Below are 14,235 nucleotides of genomic sequence, written 5' to 3'. Positions count from 1 at the left end.
TTCAGCAGTTTGACTAGAACCCGAGCCTGCGTCTCCTCCACACGCCATGTACACCCCTTCAAAATCGCCAAGTCATATGTGGCACTGAGAAATGTAAACATCAACTTCATGAAGTAAAAGGTAGTATCATCACCTACTGAGCCAAATTGGAAGAAATAAAAAAATAAAAAAAGGGTTAGTGTGATTACATGACTTTAATAATAAAAAATAGCACTCCGAAGAAGCCAGAGCCAATCAGTAATCACTAACACTACCATTTTGTAGAGTATGTTGCAATTGAGTTTGACAGGAGGAGATACAGATAAACAAGCACCTGTGACATCACAGCAGCAACAGCGTGACCTCGGATGGGAGGCGGAGGGACAGCCAATCAGGAGAAGCCTGCTCAGCCGGCCCGCTGCTCCACACCAAGGTGACGAGGTGGGGGTGGCGGACCTTGGAGTGTGCTCTCCCGCTATCCTGAGATGAGTGATGCTGCTGCTGGTGACACTGGAGAGACGAGCTGGTGGATGGAGATGACGGTGTGTGTATATATGCGTTTGTGTACGTGCACGTGTGGTTGGGGTAGAGTGATATAGGAGGTGTGGCGGCCAAGTGGAAGGCAGGACGGGAGTGAATTAAGTTGAGGAGGTGGTCACGTAACAGCTGGGTTCAGACAGAGTTTAAGCCACTCGCTCGCTGTGCTGCAGCTGGTAACATTTACCTCAACTCCTACCTCATAAATGTTTGTGTGTGTGTGTGTGTATGTGTGTGCACAGGCACGTAAAAGAGCTCTAAAACGCATTAACTAAGCCTGGATTTTTACAATGGAAAATAAGTAAAAAAACAGAACTCCCCTTCTTAGACATATACACCCCTGTGAGGACCCCTTCAACAAGCATCTATTACCTTTCAGCAAGGAGAAACGTGAAACTTACCCCCTCTTCTTCCTCCTCCTCCACCCAAAATCCAACCTCATGAAAAGGTGACAGATTGTGTTTTCCTAACTCTCCGTTACTTTTAAACAATGATATATACACACACACACACACAGACGTCTGCTGTGCACCATCACGTCACAGACCGTAAAAAAGAAAAAAAAAACTCGACAATTTCTCACTGCGAAATTGTGACTGCATGTAATGCTTTATGTACAGCCCACTGAACTCTGTGTGCACCCTGTGGAGGGCAAAACGAGAAAAGCAGAAGAAGAAAACCACCGACCAAATTAGGCACCAACATATTGTCTATATGTGATTTTGTGACAGCTTCAAAAAAGAAGCCACGTTCTTATCTGTAAGAACTGCTGACAGAGCTTGTTCCCCGTCTCATTTTCCTGGAGCCCCTGGTGATGTCTTTGAATTGGTTATTTTTTCCAAAATAATTGATATTCAATATACTGTCAAGGGCCCAAAAGATACTGGATTTTTGCGGCCTATGCCGAAATTAGGAAGTAAATGAATTCCAATACCGATATATTAGCTGATAATCTTATATATACAGAATATATGAACACACGTATTTTGCAATGATTCCTCAAATGTGGTGGTCAAACACTTTGGACAAAGATATGTAATGAAGGCATGATATTTTACAGTTTAAGAATAAACTTAATATAAATTGTATGAAATGACATCAGTGCACTGAAACAGTAAACTTTACTGGAAATGTAATAATTATAAATAACTATAAATAAAAAAGTAAACTTGCATTAAGAAACATGATCATATATACATAAAAAGCTGCCTATATAAAGTTCTATTGGGACATACCAGACATAATATACGCCAATACTGATATCTGCTGATAATATTGGTGGGCCGATGCATATTGGTTGGGCTCTAATACTATCAAAAATTAATCTGGAAATATTTTTGTTTCTTAAATGTGAGCATTTCCTGTTTTTTTAATATAACAGTCAAGTCAATAAATTAAGATTCTCAGATGTTGGTTGGATAAAACAAGAAAACTGAAGGCATCTCCGTGGGGCTTTTTAATATTAATATTTATAATATAAGACAATGAATCAAGAAAATAATCAGCAGATGAATGGATAATGCATTGATACTGTATATGACAAAGACAAGCAGCAAATCATTTTCCTACAGACAATGTGGGCTTAGTATTTTTGACTTGTTTGAAAGAATTAAATCGATTAATTTTGTTCAGTTTACTGACATAATTTCTGTTCATTAAATTGCAGAATACACTGGCTGACACAGCATCATAACCATTTTTAATTAAGTTGAAAAAAATGTTTGTTTTTTGTTTTGCACAATTTGATGACATGTCTGTGCTTGCATGTTCATATCACAGTGTTATGATTCACCAGGCATTTATCACACACACTGACTTCCCTCAAAATTGGTTTCATTTAATGATGATATCTAAGTTGATATGATCTGACTCAGATTGCAGCCATGATTTTATTAGACCCAATTTCACACAGTGTGACATGCAATGAACCTGCAAGATTGCTTCTATCACACAGTGTATGGCGGCCTTTGGTGTACAATGTGTGCTGCGCTGCTGAGTCCAGTCTGTGCCGGCAAACATGCAGCAGATCCCCCGAGGGATGCTGCAGCCCTCCGAGAGGATCGGAGAGGACTCGAGAGGAGAGGAGAGGAGAGGAGAGGAGAGGAGGTGGAAGAAGCCCCAGGTAGCCTGAGCAATGCACCATTAGAGAAGAAAAAATACAAAGCCAAGCTCTGCTGCTCTCCTCTTCTCCAGCCACTGTATCCCTCTCTCTCCCACTGACCAGCTAAATATTTTATCAGCTGGCAAAAGAACCTACAAGCCCCAAGGCCAGGGGTTCTTTTTTGTTTGTTTCTTTATTGAAGAAAGTAAGTGTGTGCGTGTGTGTGTGTGTGTGTGTGTGTATATAACAAAGAGGGGATGGGGGGGTAGTGGGGGCTGACTTTGTTCGCCGACCACAACGTCACTGAAGTGCTTTTGATTGGTCACTTTGAAGTAGTTCTTCTGTTTCTCTCTCTCTCTCCCTCTTTCTCTCTCTCTTCGTGTGCATCCTATGTGCAGCACGCTGCTCAGTTCAGACCTGGATGAACGACCTTGAGCAGGCGCGCAGGGCTGTGTTGCCGTGGCAACGAAGCCTCGCGCAACCAGTAACAGCTGGATGCAACAGCACTCCCTGAATTTTAGCGGGAGTCGCCACGTTAATAAAACGACTCTCCATGACCGCCCCCCCCTCCACCCCCCCCACTCCTTCATCTCACATTTACTCACACACGGACCTTTACTAAACACAAAAGAAAGCCTGGTTACACAATGTTTGATATTAAGTTGGATGTGGTTTTTCATCTTTTTTTTTAAGAATAACATTTTTAAGCATTGTATGTCTGTTGTTGTCTTTGTTTAACGTGGTGTTGCTGCTGCACAAACAATTACCTTCTGAGGATGACAAAGTTACTTAATCTGGAATTGCGTTCAATGAGAAAGAAGCAAAGAAGAGCAGAAAGAAGAGTGGAGGAGCAGAAACACACGGTAATCGAGAGCGGACCGCCAGTAACAAAACAGTAACACACAGAACAGGGAGAATCACATCGAGATGGGCACTTGACATTCCTCTCACAGAAGAAATGGCTCTCAGAAAAAAAAAAAAGCAGCAGAGGACACGAGCTGCACTGAGGCATTCAAGAGAAAGAAAGGAAACAGAAACCGAGAATATGCACTTGATAGTTATCCTGACATTGCACCAGCTCATCCCCCTCTCTCTCTCCCTCTCTCTCTCTCTCTCTCCTTCTCTGTTTCTCATCGGCTCATCTCTCCAAGTGTGTTTGATTTCATTATCACAGACAAACGTCTTAACTACTACTCAGCTCCTTAACTTGACCAAAAACACTTTAATGAACTTAAAATAGATTGTGATGATGACAAAACAAAGATGAACTGAAATTCAATTGATAAATGTCTTACTGTTTGGCCACTTAAGTCTCATCTCTCTGCAAGTGCATCAGTGATAGATGAGAATGAGTCAATAACATTTTTACTTTTTTGTGTAATAAGACTTCAAGACTGTTTTCCTTTCCACATGGTTGGAACCCCAGGATAATAGCTTCAGCCAGGCTGTAGCTAATGGGGATCCTAATAAAACTTAACTAAACATGAACACTGACTCTGGTTTCCCCAGCTGTTGTGATGAGTTGGTTTTGGGTGCATTTTGTTTAACAGTGGAACTTAAATAATAAATAAGTGTTATTTATCCACATTCATGCAAAATGTCACATGATGAAACTCAAGCTGTGTATCATATAAGCCAAAATAATAATGTATATACATTCAGGATAGGAAACGTATATAATAATGATGAAATGATATATTTGTTTTCAAGAAATGGTGTAATATCTTGGGAAATATGCTTATTAACTTTCTTGCCATGAGTTAGAGCCTATTAAATATGAAGCTCTGATTAAGAGACAGTTCGCTTAGCTTAGCTTAGCTTATCTTATCTTAGCGTAAATAGGTGAAACAAAAGGACACATGTAGCCTAGCTCTTTCCAAAGATTGAAAAACAAAATCCTTACTTGGCACTCATCTAATTCTTGTCAAAACTGCAAATTAGTGCAGCTGCCAAAATGTCAAATTACTCCTTTAACAGTCTCCTTTATGAAAGATGAGTTCATCTGAACTGTTTTAAATAATTTAAATTTTAAATAACTGTTCTAGTTTATACACTTTTCTTCCTTAATTTCCTTGTCGTGGCATCATTTTGGACATATTGACCTGTGATATTGCAGGTGGTGTCAACGCTGAGAAATCATGGCGCTATGACAACAACTTACTTCCTGTATTGTCTTGAATCATGAAAGCACCATAAGCTTCCGGCTCAGCCCCTAGAGCCAAGTGGTTTCACTCACAGATCTGCAGCACATAAGAGGAATAAACAAAGGCACTTACACTTGTATTATAAGTACTATATATCATTTTTCAGTTTATCTGAGATTCAAACACTTCTCATGTGAGCAGGAGGAGGAGGAGAGAGGGAGGGGAAAGCCCACTGAAATAAAAGAATCAACAAGTAATTAAGATAATCCTCAACTCTTCAGGATAAATGTCCATCTGTTGTTTTAAAACATAAACTTCATTAAACTCTTTGTGAAGGACTTCCATTCATATGTAAGTGGAGAGTGGTCTTGTCAGCCAACATATTTTTTTTTGGTTTTATTTTTAAAACGGGATGTGGGTTTTAATTCTGGTTTCAAACTGGTAGCTGCATGATAAAATACAGCTCATTTGGGTGTCAAAGCTAAAGCCAACACACAAATGCCCTGTCTATCTCCAATTCATTATCAGAGCAGCAGCAGCAAAACATGCTTCTTGATAACTTTACAGACGGGAATGCCGGCTCTGCGGTTTCTGGCTCTGGAGAAGAGACGCGAACGATGGTAAACGTTGCCTTGACATAGGCAAAGTCGTTGGAGTGAGACATTTGAATTCTACTTCTGTGTTTTATTTTATTGTTTTTTTTATTTGCAGAGGACTGACAGGGTAGGGATAGGTATTAAACTTCAATGTGTCTTTTGTACTGTAAATTAAACTGTATATAAAACATGGTACCAAAAGATTGTTGTCAGAATAGGCCTTTCACTACGCAATCCTGTCTCCTAGAAATGACATTTATATACAACTGAAATTGCACTCCCAATTATGCACCACATGCAGGATGCATCCTGAGTCAACAAAAGCACTTTGGTGATGATCAGCAAACGATCATGATGTCACTTAAATGTGCTTCGAGTCAATGCAGACTGGATTAAACCAAGATCATGACCTTTCTCTAACCAAGTGTTGCCAGTACCTAAACATAACCATATTAGTTAGATACTGCTTTACTTTCTACTAGCGGATATTGTACCACAAAATCATGCTTTAAAAATATCAACAAGTATGTAAAATAAGCAGCCAAACAAGGTTATGTGCGAACTGGAGCCAGTCGATCCAGCTCTATGTCAGTTTGAACTAAGCCTAGTTATAACAGAAGTGTTTACTATGTCTAGATTTGCACATCTAAATTAAATTAAAACCAGTTGCACCACACAAACCAGTTCCTCCTTGGAAATTATCATTATTAAATATTTACCCCAACAAACTGCCGGGTATAACTGCTGGGTAAACTAGACAAATAAACCAACTGACAAAACTAACATTAGCTTGCTAATACATGGACCTACATCATACCCATTGAGATTTGAGTAACAAAAAAAAAGAAGGTAATAATACATTTCAAAAAACCCCAAACAATATACAACTAGCTGAAAATAGTTGACATTTCTGTCAGTGAAACCAGAGAATGACTAGTGATACGCATTATTTTATTAATCTCTAGGAGGACTTCAACAACTTACAAAAAGTTTGAGCAGTAGCATTATCTTATTATTATCTAAGTTTACTTATTCTTTAGTCAGACAAGTCCTGATTTAAATAATAATTTTAATAATATTAATAATTGATTTTATTATCATTTCATTAAAGAGGTTTTATTTGTTAAATTTTAAACAAGGCCTTTTTAGAAATTCTTGACAGCAAAGCACAGGAAAATGTTGGTATTGAAGCTCAAGTACTGTATTGTCACTAGTATCAAAAGATTCTCAGCACTAGTCATTCGGGAAAATCCTAGAGAGACCACATAGTGTAGGCACATAGTCACAGGAAGTAGAGGTTCTGCAACACCCCCACCCCTAGGTGCAGCAACCCTGCCTCCAGGTTGCTGGCAAACCATGGGCCCGTTGGTGTAGTTGCAATCTTTTTCTTTTTTTTTTGTCCTGTTGTGTGCGAGCTGGTCCAGCAAAGATAAACCCTTCACGAGTAGGGAAAAGACCCGGGCACGTCTGACAAAAGAAGCTGCATACTATAGACATTACAGTCCACCTCTTCTAGTCTGTGTAGGCTTTACTGCTTTTTAAATTGTGACAAGCAGCACAAGCTGTACAAATGTTTGTTGTGTGTTGTAGATAGATAACCCTTTTCTTTAATGATTTATTTTAGAAGAGAGGTTGCTTTGAGTAATTGTAACACTTCAATGTTACAGGTTACAGGAAACAGTTCTGTATGAGCTCAGGATTTATCCGGAGGACGGCTGCTTAACTCCAAACTATTTCACTGTATGAATCTGAACTATGTGTATGTAACAGCTGACCTTTTGACATGTAGAGGAACACAGAACATTAATTACCATTAGATCCCGACCCATCCTGTCGTGTACCCAGAGATTTAAATAATCAATGAAGTTACGCTGCTGTGCATCATGTGTATATGTGCACAGGGGGGGGCGGGGGTCATAGCAGGTATTTAATATACTCAAATTTTGTGTTTGTGTGGGAGCACCCCCAACTGAAATCATGTTCCCACAGCTATCATCAGGCACGGGGTTACCAACCACTGGAGTGGGGATGCCCGAGTAAGGGACATGAGGACAATGATGAGTGAGATAGAAAAAAAAAAGGACCCCTCCTCCACAGAGTGAAATCAATGAGAGCTGGTGAAGATTAATTCCTCTTTAACACATCCTGAGACATTGGAGAGGGGGCAGGACAGCAGTTCAGCTCACCACACCGCAGCTGGGGGGGGGGGGGGGCAGGGGACAGCGAGAGACATACCAAAAAGAGGAGAGAGGGCCAAGCAAAGAATGTGGACTGTTTGAGTCAGAAAACTTCCTGATACACAGAAAAAACCCAGCAGGGCAGGAACAAGATCAACAAAAGACCAGGAAGGACACAAAAGACAAAAATTCCAGGTAAAATTCCAGCAAGAGGCTCCACCTGAGCCCCTCCCCTTACCATGCACGCCTCCCCTTCCTCTACACACACACACACACACACACATAGGCACAGACACAGACACACACACACACACACACAGCTTCCCATGTTCCCAGGCTGGTGTGTGAGGTCCTGCCTCCCTCCCGTTCAGCCTTGTGAGCCCTGCCCCCAGTGCCTGACCCAGTCACCAGCATCCCCTGCTAACCTCTGTCCCCTTTTTTTCCCATTCAGCAAACATCATGCATCACTGTCACCCTCCTCCTCTTCGCATTCATCCCATCCCGCCATCCACTTAGCGAAGACCCCTCGTTGATGCCTACGGGTCCGAACAGCTTGCCCACACCCTTTCTGTTCGATTCCTCAGTAAGTGGGTTAGGCGCGTGTGTGTTTACGCGTGTGCAGAGACCCGGGCCACAGAGATGACTGTAAATCTGTCAGGAGAGGGGTGTTGTGGAATGAGACCAGGGCTCCTCGCCGCCACACCCCCCCCTCCTCTCCCCATATGGGCAACAGATAGCCAATTATAGACTTAGAGCTGAAACGATCAATTAACTGATCAGTTGTCGATAATTGTTTAAAACCCCTTAACAAGCAGCAGTTGCTTGAATCATCAACTGTACATCATAATAAAAGCAGAAGAGAGTAAGTTCTGCAATCAAATCAAAAAGGGACCAAGAACAGTAACAATCTTATTTTGGGTATATTATTTTCAGGCTTTGGCACAAACAAGGGGGTGTTTGTTAATGAATTAGGTCAATTATGAATCAAAAACTCAAAAAATTGTCTGAGTGCAGCCTCTTAGATTTGAGTATTTGCTGCTTTTCTGTGTTTTATATCATTGTGTGTGTATCAATGTCTTTGGGATTTCTTGTTGGAACAAAGACATCAACCTGCAGGGAAGATTTTTCACATTTTTTAGACTTAACAAAATAATCAATAATGGAAATGATTATTTGCAGCCCCATTCAGTTGTGAAACAAAGCTGCAAATCGGTCTGAATTTGAACACTGACTTCAACACAATGAAGTCAACCTCACATGTCCACGTTGACATAAACTATCTAACTATCACTTCCATTCAGCTTCTGTTTACACACACTGAAGAACAGCCTGCTATTATCCAGCGTGAGCAGGTACTGTAGTAGGGCTTTAGTGTCATGCTCAAGGACACATGGGCCTTTTCATATATTTTTTATACACATTTGTCTTTATATCCATGTGAGGACACTCGTAGACATAATACATTCCCTAGCCTCTAACCCTAACCTCAACCATCACAACTAAATGCCTAAACTCAACCCTTACCCTAAACTGAACCTAAACCCAATTCTAACCTTCACCTTAAAACTAAGCCTCAATCCTCAATCCTCAAATTGCCCTCTGAAGTTGTGAGAACTAAAACATAAATAAATAAATAAATAAATAAATAAATAATAGAATTTTTCAATTGAAATTGGTTCTCTCAAAAGATAGAAAAGGCATGCACATAACTGGCTGGCTGTTTCAGTGATCAAACTGTGGACCTTCTGGGTTACAGTACAGCGGGAGGGCCACGTTGCTGCCCCCTGCAGATATACAGTGAGACGCGTTATGGAGGATAAAGCAGATGACAGGACTGACAAGGTAATGAAGGAGACCAAAGAGAGAGAGAGAGAGAGGGAGGGGGGGTGGGAGCACAAGCACGGCGACCAGTCACTCTTTCACCTCACACATTTACAGTCATTACATGCGCCATTCAATGCACTGTCTTGCACTTCGGAGACATATAGCAGAGTCAGTGCACTTCTTTTTATTTAATAGCTCAGCACTCGGGACCCCGGCTGGCTGGCTGACTGACTGGTTGACAGACATACAGTCAGCATCGTCTGCCTCTTCCCGCATCGCACGCATGTACCCAAATCACTAAAAATACATCTATAGCCTCTTTCAAACATGCTCCATTTAACACTCAGTCTGACATGCTTGCACGCTTCAGATCTACAAACATTTCGGTCCAAATTCCCTCATGTTGCGACAGCGTTAAGGCTCAGCTGTTTGTACAGTTTCCAGCCGCGGATAGCCAAGCAGTAACCGAGACAAAAAAATGTGTTAAACTATCACCTTGTTTGCTTGTTTGTGTTTAAGCGTGTGCGTGTGTGTGCTCTAACTTGCCAATGTATCTAAACTGGAAACACTTTCTCTGATCCCATCACAGCCTGTGCGTAAAACTGACCAAGCTTTGCGTGATCGCCCGAGTGAAGTTTATTAAAATCGACCAAACATTCATTCATTCTGCAACTTCACACTAGATAACAAATAGGACAACTGGCTTGCACTTCATCCGCCGTCACGAACAGGTTATGAAATATTTGCTGTCATGTACACACAAATAGAAAAAGAAAGAAAGAGCATGCACTGTGCCCTCCGCTCCGCACCGCACCGATGCCAATATTGTGTGTGTGAGTGTGCACCGCCGCTGGGAACCCAAGTCAGTACATTTCCGTCCTCTGTCGACATGCAAACCAAATGTAAAGTCTGCTTAAATTCACCGGACGCTTGCAAACACGCAGGACATGCTTACCTTGTGGACGTATCTCTCAGCCGGATCGATAATTTCTTCTTTACACCATTAACTCTCCGCCATCTTCGGCACTGTTTGTTTAAATGGGAAACACTCCCGAAGCCCAAGAAGCCAGTTCTGTAAGTTGAGGCTCTGCTTGGACTTCTGGGTAATGTAGTTAATTTAAATGGAGCACAGCGTATTCAACTGACTTATCCAACCCGGATATGGACTACAGGCACAAGCAGACTCCACCACTATAACGCACAGGAGGGGAGGTGGAGGAGGAGGAGGAGGTACGGGGGCAAAGCACTGTCTGTCTAGCAGCCTGCAGACGGATGTCAGCGACGATACGAGAGCGAAGAGGGAGATGCCACGGTGTGAATTTCCAGTTAACCTCAGGACGAAAAGCAAACACTGCCTCGTTTATTTGAAGAGAGGCCCTCAGGCAAAAAAAAAAAAAAAAAAAAAAAACACACACACGCACACACACATAACATGCAGACTTTCCACCAAAAAAAGGGGGCGTTTGGCAAGGTGGGAGTAGGGGTGGGGGGGTCACAGAATGAGGCAGCCTAAACTTGAGAGCAAATTAGGACGCGAAAGTCTTATCCTTGTCTGATAATAATGAGTTGGGCCATTTGGATAAATCAAAGTCTCGTTTATGTGCCAGAGACATGCAGTTAATTGCAAACTGGGATTAATTCTTACACTTCAAAGGACCATAGCAGTGGTTTTGCATGTTTTAGCCAATTCACTGCAAATCACTTACCCTTTACATCACAGCTACATATTTAGATTTTTGTATCCACTTTTATCTAATTCATTTTTGTACATTATAAAAGCCTAATTAGCTGTGCCTCTTGTTGTGTAATCACAGTGAACCATCACATCTGAATTTATTTTTGTCAAAGTTATGGTATTGGTAGGAGGTGCTGAGTCAAATCAACCATGCAAAAATGATCTTACTTTCACTATTTCAATGTAGACATGTTGTTCACAGGGGTGGATTACACAACCCCAGCAAGTTTCATGAGTCTGTTACTTGATTTTCACACCATACAGAAATGAACTGAAACCAGTAGCCACCCAAAAAGATAAAATCTGAAACTGTGCAGCATGTGTGAAACATGTACAAGTTCACTTAATTTAGTGTCGTTATGGAAATAGTCTACTGAAAAAATATGCTTCTTTTGTCAGTGACAAACTGTCCAAAACCCAAATAAATTGAATGTACAGTTGAGAAAAACATTAGAGTAAAATAGAAAAAATAACAATTGATTAATCAGTTAATCATTCCACCTGTAATTTGCCCTTTTCCTTTTTCTAAATACTAGTACTAAGTTACCATGCAGTTGTGGTATGTCAAGTGGGAGTATAATACTAATATATGATATGTAGTAATATGTGAAACATGTAATAATATGTAATATTTCATATATTTCATATATAAAGGGTGTGAAATGCATGTTTTCATCTTTGTGAAAAAGAAACCTTCAACTGATTCAGTATTTCAGCCCTCAAACTCAAACAATAACATCAACAAATGAATATCATATGAATTCATGCCACTCATATTGGTGAACAAGATGACAGAGAAAAAAATAAAACCTCATATTGTTGGCCAGCATAGCTTTGTATATTAAAACAATGTTGGGCACACTTCTATAGCATGAGGTGTCAGTATCTCTTACAGATAACCTGTTACTGTTAAGAAAAGGCTTGTTCCTCTATCAAAACTCTGGTTGTTGTTTTTCCTTGTGAAACAGACAATCACTGAAATGTCACTCCACATCCTGCAGCCTTTTTTCCGGAGCCAACCTTCTGTGAACTGGGTTGCTTTCGCTGGCGGGACTGTGTTTCCTTCAGGCCGCCTATCTCTTATAGATGAGGCCCATATGTGGGCTCCATATGCGAGCTGGCAGGGTCAGCATGGAGCAGTGACGTCGGTGCCGGGTGGCCGGAACTGGGACACGTCGACACAGCTCCCGGACGGCTGCCAAGATATACAAGGCAGGGACAGATAGCACCAAAATCCGTCACCATGGTGATACCAGGCAGACAAGAGCACAGATAGATGGATAGATACACATTCAAACACACTCGCACTCACACACACACACACACGCACAGTGAGTAGGTTCCTGTTGTGTCAATGACAGTGGGAATGAAAGAAGATGACAAGAGGAAGGTGAGAGAGAAGTGAGACAAGATGATGAGATAGTGGAGTTTAGTTTAAGGCAGTTTAAGAAGATGCAGAGACAAGATCATAGATAATGATAAATGGTGCCTATTGCCTGAAGAGTGGGGTAGCTGGGAAAACCTATAGGTGTTAAGAAACACAGAAGTAGAAAAAAAAAAGAGGAGAGACAAAGCGAGTGCGGAGTTGTCAGTGTGATGGAGGAGGAGAGGAAGTGTGGTTGCTCGAAAGAACATAGAGGGAGTGAAAATAAGGTACAACTACACCACAGTGCCTCGGAAAGTTGGGGAGGGAGGGCAAACGAGAAAGAGAAAAGTATAAGACACTACGGAGAGTAAGGAAATGTTAAAATAGGGTTGTGGAGAAGGTTTAAAGCAATTAGCCTCGCGGGTCAGGCGTAATTCATCAGGTAAAATGAAAAGAGCTGCCAAGGAGAAGAAAATGTGATTAGAATAAAACTCATTGAGGGATGCAAAAATGTGAATGTTCTTGGAAAGCAAAAATTACTTTAGCAACATCCTTGGAATTTAGTTTCAGTGCTATTATTCAAGCACCCTGAACAGATATAAAACAACCCTAACGGTTTTATAAATTAATTTTGATTGTCACTTAAAATGCATCTCATACACTTGCTCATTTCATAAACGACTAATCAAACATGTACTGTATGCTTCATGTTCAGATATTGTAACCCTGCAATACACACACACACACACACAGATGCAGGGATAAGCCAAAGGATTTAGAGACATTTTAAGCCTTCTTTAAAAGAAATTAGACTTTGAGGCCATTGGAGGTTCACTGGCCAGCTTCACTGAACCAATAACTGCAAGTGCAAAAAGCTCGATGAAGGTAGAAGTTGGTAAAGAGAAAAGCAGGTGATTATAGCAAAGAGTATCATAGTCAGTTTACTGTATGTTACTGCAGTTGACCTTCAAGAAGAGCTGGGAGCTAAGGACTGAGTTTGAAATAAATTGACAATGACAGAGAGAGGATACTGTATGTTGGAAAGCTCTAACCCCTAATAATATAATGCATCACTATAATTCAAAGACATATTGTTTTCCAGAGAGTATTGTTATAATTTTACCGTCAACGACTTTTTAAATGTATCCAGGTAATCCAACAATTTACGATTGCACTTTGGAGTACTCATAAGAGACCGATTTTAAAAAAAGGATGCTCATAGTCAAGCTTTTTTTTGTAGATATCCAGTAGTTAAACTTCTCATCTTGCTGTGGTGTAGAAGTGTAATCCAGGGTGTGTCAGTACAGTGTGACATCAATGGAGTAAACGTCTGACCACGCCCAACCACACACTGCCGGTGGCTGTTGTCAGAGGTGGAACAGACTTGAAACTTGAAAGCCAGACAGGGCAGTTAGACATTGTTTTTCAATCCGGTGTTAAGTTACTCATTTAAGGCTCGATAACAATGATACACACGATTAACGAGTTGCCTCACCTTTGACATACCAAGCCTTTGGAAAGCTGCATCACTGTGTTAAAGAAGACATAACGTTCACATTTCCAGGTCTATGTTTTTATTCTGTGGTTAGACTGGAATATCTTTGCATGATTTACAGTTTTAAAATCTCCTTATTCATCTTATATTGGCCCTTTATGAAGCCTTGATCTGAAACAGGCTGTTTTAGCTCCTGTCTCTTTAAGGCCCCACTCTCAAGGAGCACACTCTGTTCTGATTGGTTAGCTCCCAGAATCCTTTCGGCGACCTCTTGTGAACAA

At 40.9% G+C, this 14,235-nt stretch overlaps 1 protein-coding gene across 3 annotated transcripts in view; it reads right to left on the bottom strand.

Annotated features, from left to right (window-relative positions):
• The window catches only part of LOC128356914 (nuclear receptor coactivator 3-like), a 60,028-nt gene extending 49,580 nt beyond the window's left edge, over positions 1-10,448 (bottom strand). For all 3 annotated transcript variants that reach the window (XM_053317102.1, XM_053317101.1, XM_053317099.1), the window contains exon 1: positions 10,314-10,448. The gene's annotated coding sequence lies outside the window, so the exon portion shown is untranslated. The remainder of the gene's footprint in view (positions 1-10,313) is intronic.
• Between the last annotated feature and the right edge of the window lie 3,787 nt (positions 10,449-14,235).

This window comes from Scomber japonicus, chromosome 4 (assembly GCF_027409825.1).
Source record: "Scomber japonicus isolate fScoJap1 chromosome 4, fScoJap1.pri, whole genome shotgun sequence".
In the NCBI taxonomy this organism is placed as follows: Eukaryota; Metazoa; Chordata; class Actinopteri; order Scombriformes; family Scombridae; genus Scomber; species Scomber japonicus.
Note: the sequence above shows the minus strand (reverse complement) of the source record. Positions and strands in the feature narration are given on the sequence as shown.